The sequence below is a fragment of the Falco punctatus genome (assembly GCF_963210335.1).
Source record: "Falco punctatus genome assembly, chromosome: 20".
NCBI classification, from domain to species: domain Eukaryota; kingdom Metazoa; phylum Chordata; class Aves; order Falconiformes; family Falconidae; genus Falco; species Falco punctatus.
Genome location: NC_137600.1, coordinates 4535701 through 4542156, shown reverse-complemented (window position 1 = coordinate 4542156; position 6456 = coordinate 4535701).

Here is a 6456-nt window from a genome sequence, read left to right as displayed (position 1 = left end):
CTCAACACAACAAATATTCTTACCTTCTAGTTAGCTCGCTCCTTACATTCCCTTTCCGTGACGCATTTCACACCTTGAGAACCAGTGCACAGTTGAAGTCAGAGGAGCAATGAAAAGACGATGCAGCCTTGCTGATAAGTAGGGGTAAACCTGGGTATAACATCAACCCCTATGTCTACACACCTGCTTTCAATAAAGGACAAAGCTTTTTACCTATTATTTTCATTCTGTGATACAAAATGAAGTGTCTTTTGCTGCTCAGCTAATCCTTACACTGTCTTGGAGAAGAGATATGTTTTTGTCACTTCCTCATGCTGATAAGACTTGTATCAAAGTTGTGGGGGAATGAATTGCAATTTTTCAATTTAAGAAACTGCTCATATCAGCCAGAGTCTTAGTTAAACAAATCCCTTGTGAAACAAGAGATAAGGTGCAACATATTTGTCTATTAAACAGAAGATTTGTTTCCTGTTTCCTGCAGAAAATAAATATATTAAAATTTCTTCCAGAGTTCATTGATAATAACCTACTAAATAGTACAATTAATGTGATATCCAGTCAATTAGGCTGAAACAACTATTTGCTCTGGTCTGCACTTAATGTTGATAAGTTGACAAAGATGTCTCAAGCACTCTCTCTAGAGCATTTACTTGATCTCTACACTGTAATACTTTGCTGTCAGTATCTGTCAGGTTTGAGTCCTGCCTGCATTAATAGAGATACACAGAAACACTATATAGCACATAGTAGTCACAGGATCCACAGTTTTAAAATGGAATTCATGCTGCTGCCCATTTACTGGATTATACTTGCTGTAATTATTTTTATACTGGTGTGTTATATCTTTGTACGAGTTTGCCTAGCCTGTTGCAAATTAATTTGAAAAAGGATAAATTACTTCTGAGTATAGCTGAAGAACTTGGTGTTACTGTTTGCCAAAAAGATTCAGACAGAATCTGTTTTCCCTTGTCAAGGTAAACAAGGTGTTTACCCTGCTATTGAGAACAGGATTCCAGGGTTCTATTCCCAATTGTACTTCTTATTTCATGTATTACAATGGATTGTTACAATTATATTTAAAAAAATAAAAAATTAAAAATGCATTACAGGGAATGAAGTTTAGAAAGCACAAAGTTAACACACAGTTCTGTGTTGCTACCCAACGCTACTAGAATACTCCTGTTTCTTCACTGTCATCAGCAGTCAGGAAGAGAAGTCAACTGTATGATATGACACCGAGTGGCTTACCTGCATGCTTTGTATTGGCTGGGGACAGGGAAATTATTACATCTTCTTTGTGAAGCATCCAGCATTGTCTGCTGTCAGAGACCAGGCACAGGGGCACACAAATCATTGTTCTGTTCCATTCTATTTCCCTTTATAGCACTCGGTTTCTCAGTGATAGCCTGGCTCTTCCATTTGAGTCTGAAATGAGAGCCTTCAAAGCAGTGAAGTATGTCAGGAAATTGTCAAAGGGGATGGACAGAAGCGGAGTGCAGGTGCCTTCTTAAGATACAGGCAGTGCAAGATGATCTGCAAATTCAGGTATCATTCCTTTTGAATGCTAGGTGGATGATTTTATTTTAATCCACTGATGAAAGGGTCCGTGCACATATTAGTGGTCAGAGGTTTATATGACCTTGAGGAGAGCAAAAGATCAGAGTGCTGCAACTAATAGTCTGCAACGTACACATGCTGAATGAAAATTTGTAAAATGTACCCTGGTCTCTCCCTAAGTCAACAATCAAAGCCAGCTATTGGTGGCTTTGGACCACTCACTTCATAGGGTAAAAGACTATTTCCAGGATTTACCTTCTCAGAATTCAGTGTTTTAAGAAAAAAGTTTAAGAGAAAAAGAAGAATTAAGCATTGTTGTCTGTCATATAACAACCTTGCCGAGTGAAATAGGTAACATCGTGATAATTTTTAAGACTCTAAGCAGTTTTCATTATCCAGTTATTCCAAACACTCTCAAATAGTTAGCTGGAGTTGTGACATTGCAGTCCCCGTCACTCTCTAGTTATAACCTGGCTGGTCCTCAGCTCAGAGGTTTGTCACATAACCTTGTGCACTCATCTGGATAAAAGGACTTTGATCCTTACGGCGCAGAACTCACAGGCATTCAATTTCACACCTGTGATACAAATACAGAAGAGCGGCAACAGCCAGACTGCTATCTTCCTTTGGAAAATGTGATTAAGTGTTTCCACCGGGGTTCTTTAGAGGAAGGAAGAGCTAAAGAAAAGAAGTTGAGATGATATTTTCAGTGGGTGAGTTTGTAAACCTGCTGAATGAATCTTGGGCAAGAGGGACAAAGCTTTCACTGAATACTTAAGAGAAGACTAGCTAGAAAAAAACACGTTAAATAAGAATAAAAGTTGGCTGTGTGCAGAGGACTAGCATAAGACTTACACACCACTTAACACCCGGATCATTCACCAGAATAAAACCAGAAAATGTGCATTGGCCTGTTGAATACCTTGTATGGAAAAATGAAGATTAATATGTCATTTCCAGCAAGGCCCCTAAACAGCAGGAGACAAACCACCCTACAAGAATCACACCACCCGACGGGTCTCCTCTCTGTCATGTAATAAATGAGGGTGATAGTCAGGGCTCCGGCACCATATCTGTGGTTGTTTTAAGCTCTTCCCATGTGAGGCCATACTAAACTACACCGGTTTGTCTGCATCCATACGTTGTACTCAACACCTGCCTACCGATGGGAAGCGGTGACTGAATTCCTGGTTCTGCTTTGCTTGTGCTGCTTTGGCTTTACCTATTAAACTGTCTTTATCTCAGCCAACAAGTTTCCTCACTTTTACTATTCCAGTTCTGTCCCACATCCCACCGCAGGGGAGTGAGCGAGCGGCTGTGTGAGGCTTAGTTTCCAGCTGGGGTTGAACCATGACAACCTAAAAATAATTATTTAAAGGAGTTTTTGAGGAAAACATAGCATATCCAATATGAGGAAATCGCACCAGATTCACTCTGAATTCTAGTCCTGCTTAGCCACAACAATAACAGCATCTTGTGAAATGCAGTAACATCAGGTTTTATCACCATTCCATACTGCTGCTTTTTTTTCAGGAAGCAAAGCTGTATTTTCAAGTATGGGTGCATCTGAACAAGGCACAAAAACACCACTGGGAGTGATCTGATACTCAGAATTCATCCCAACGCTGGGAGCTGAAGGAGGAAACTTTAAGGTTGTTTCTCTAAACATAATTATGAGACTCATTAGAGGAAAAGTAAGCAGTAGTGGAGCGAATTATGAAAAGAGAAATATTGAAGGCAATTTTTCCATTACCTTGTTGGCTTCCAAATACAGGGATTTCAGCAGGTATAACCTCAATTTCTAGTGAAATGGAACTGCTCTGTCCATATTATCTTATTGCATTAAGTCTCCTGCAGATATCCATTGTGACCTTTAACAGGCTGATAATCCATGCCAGTGAATGACAGATCATCCATCAGTTTCCTGGCAAATGCTGATCTAGCAAATGGGAAGAGGCAGAACCTAGCCTGAACCTTTTTTCACTTCACAAAAAGAAACCCCACAGCAACACCCAGGCAACGCTGGTGAAATAGCTTCACACGCTGGGAAATACCGTCACTATCAAGTTGTTCAATGTGTCTCCAATACTGGTGGCCGGGACAATGAGTTCACAGAATAAATGAATGCTGTCCCAAACTGATTTGAAGATCAAAAAGTCTGCAGGGCCAGGATCGCACGGATGTTCAAACCTAGCTGCAAATAACGCCCTGTACTTACCCTGCACAAGAGACCCTGCAGGAGCCTTTTGCACCACTTAGTTGCAGAGTGTACAGACCATGTTTTATCAAGTTCTGGTCTGGTATCAGGGTTGCTTCCAGCTTTTATCTCTTTGCATTCACATTTGCTTTTTAAGTACAAATCTGACCATTTATATTCTTATTACTGCCTAACCTTTAATTTACTCCCTGGTTACCTCTGAAGTTCAGTGGCAATTCTTTTGTGATTGTTTTTTAGTTCTAGCACCAGGCTGTTCAGAACTGAATGCAGTACTTCAGGTTCCGTGAATGCAGTTACTCCTGTATTATAAACAATGAAAGGGGATTTGTTATTAAGTTATTTTTGGTGTGGTTAAATTTATTTCTCTATTTGAATGACTGCTGTATTTGTGAAGGGCTGGATTTTTTTTGGAGACTACCACTTTATGTTCTTTACAAATTAAATCTTTCACAGTTACCACAGTGTTATTTTTATTTATTTATATTTTCTTCTCTTTTCCAGGCTATTTAGAATAAACTGCTTTCCACAATCCCAGGAGAAAATCCTTCAAAGCTAATGACCTTGTTAAAGTTTCACTCATCACAGTAAAACGTCAAACAAGGTACTTTAAGGTGGTAGAATTGTGTGGCAAATGTATCTTTTCATTATTATTTAGAAAAAAAAAATCCAATAAACCCACACCTACAGGTAGGTATGCCGATTCCATGCATTTAAATGTCATTCTTGCCCATTTCTTGGGATTTTATGTCAGGTTGAATATAACAGGGTCTCTACCAATGTAAGTTAACAGAGCTGCTTCTGGAACTAAATATAATTTTCCCCTGGATTAACGTGCAAATGCAGACATTTTTCCTGAAAAATCCTCAGGATTAAGGTATCGGTTTATTTTTAGACAACCACTCACGTCTCAGGGGGTACATCTTAGCTAGCTAGTGTTAATTGTTAGCTTTCCCCCCCCTAATGACCCAATGAAAACTATACGTACAAACCCACATATGCCTGACAAGTACTTTTCTGGTGTGTGCGCACTCACCCGTATCTGCCTCCAGGCATACATGCAATGCTGCCTTTAAAATGGGATGGAAAAACTAAAGTTCTTACAGATCTTTAAGGATTTTATGGCATTCTTTGTAAGCGTTGACTTTTAATCCTATTAAAATATTATACCCACATCTCTTTACATTTTAATTATAATGTGGAACGTCCAAGAAAAGGCTTTGAGAACACATAACAGACAGAAGCTTGAGGGCACCTTTGCTTGGAGGAGATGGGGAAAAAGCTCGCTGTTTATTTGGCCTGGCAAAACTATAGAATTCATAGTCGTTGTCATGACCCCACGCATTTCTTTCAATGGTGATGGCACTCAGATGATTTAGGTTTTGTAAATTTTACATCAATTTTCAGGTTGACTCACGAGAGTTCCCTCAGACCACCTAAGCCTTATGCACAACTTACATTCTACCTTGCACCTATACCCATGCCAGAGCTCTGTCTACTCTTGCGCAGGTTTCTAACAGCAGTGACATAAGGAATCATCTCCCTTTCCAGACTTACCACCAGTTACAGGCTGCAGAGGCAGGAAGTCAGGAACCTCAGAGCCCCATATAACACAACACGTCTAAACTCACAACTGTGACCCGGCAGGGTTAGAATACGAGGTTTTCAGTGCAGCTCATCAGTGGGCACCAGTAGGTTTAGGAGAAAGAAAAAAGGAAGGATGGAAAAATAGGGCTTTACAAATCCTTTTTCTATGTTGACACCGTTGGACTGCTAAGAGTATAGCTATTCATGCAGTTTAGATGGCATGCAGCTGTGGATCCAAACACCTTTACACTTTGCAGATCTCCAGATTCAGAACTTTTGTTACTTGAACCATCTCCAGAGCTGAACATAATTGAAGTTAGGTAGTGATTAAATTCCTCGGCATTGCATGCAAGTGTAATGTGTTAATAAAAAAGTAATTGCACCTTCATTGTTTCAGCAGGTTTGGCTTAATTACATGGCAGTTATATTTCTCTCTACTTATTCACTCTCAGCGAGGGCTCTCCTTACCATCTGCTGATATTTAATTAATATATGCTAAATGTCCTACTATATTATTAAATCTCATTTAGAAGTGTCCTTAGCATCTCAGTATAGGACTGCCTATATTGCAGGAGAATGAGCAAGGACCTTGCCTTGTATTTAAATAATTTAGATAAAAGAAGGCTCATTAATGAAAGAGAGGTGTTATCTTTCCCTCTAGAAATGAATAAAAGGGGAGGACAATTATTCCAGAAATGTAATGAAAACCCGGAGATTTCCCACAGGTAAAATTTATCTAAAAATCCTTATACACTACCAGATCTAACGGTCCTTCCGGCTGATGCAAGGCAACCCCACTAATTGTAATATTTGTGTTGCTCTTCATCACCGGAGAAAACAACAGATTCAATTTTGGATTTGTGAATAAAATAGAATTAAGTCTTCTTACTCTCAAGTAACAGAAGATTTGCACTGGGACATAACATGAAGTCAGCCAGGATAAAGCTTGTATTTCTGAACATCACTTCCCTGCACAGCTTTATTTTAACCCTCTTTGCAAAATATCACCAAGGAGATTTTACATATATTATTGCATAACTCAGCAAATCAGTTAAAATATCACTGCATATAAAAAATGGTTAACAAATAGTGACGTA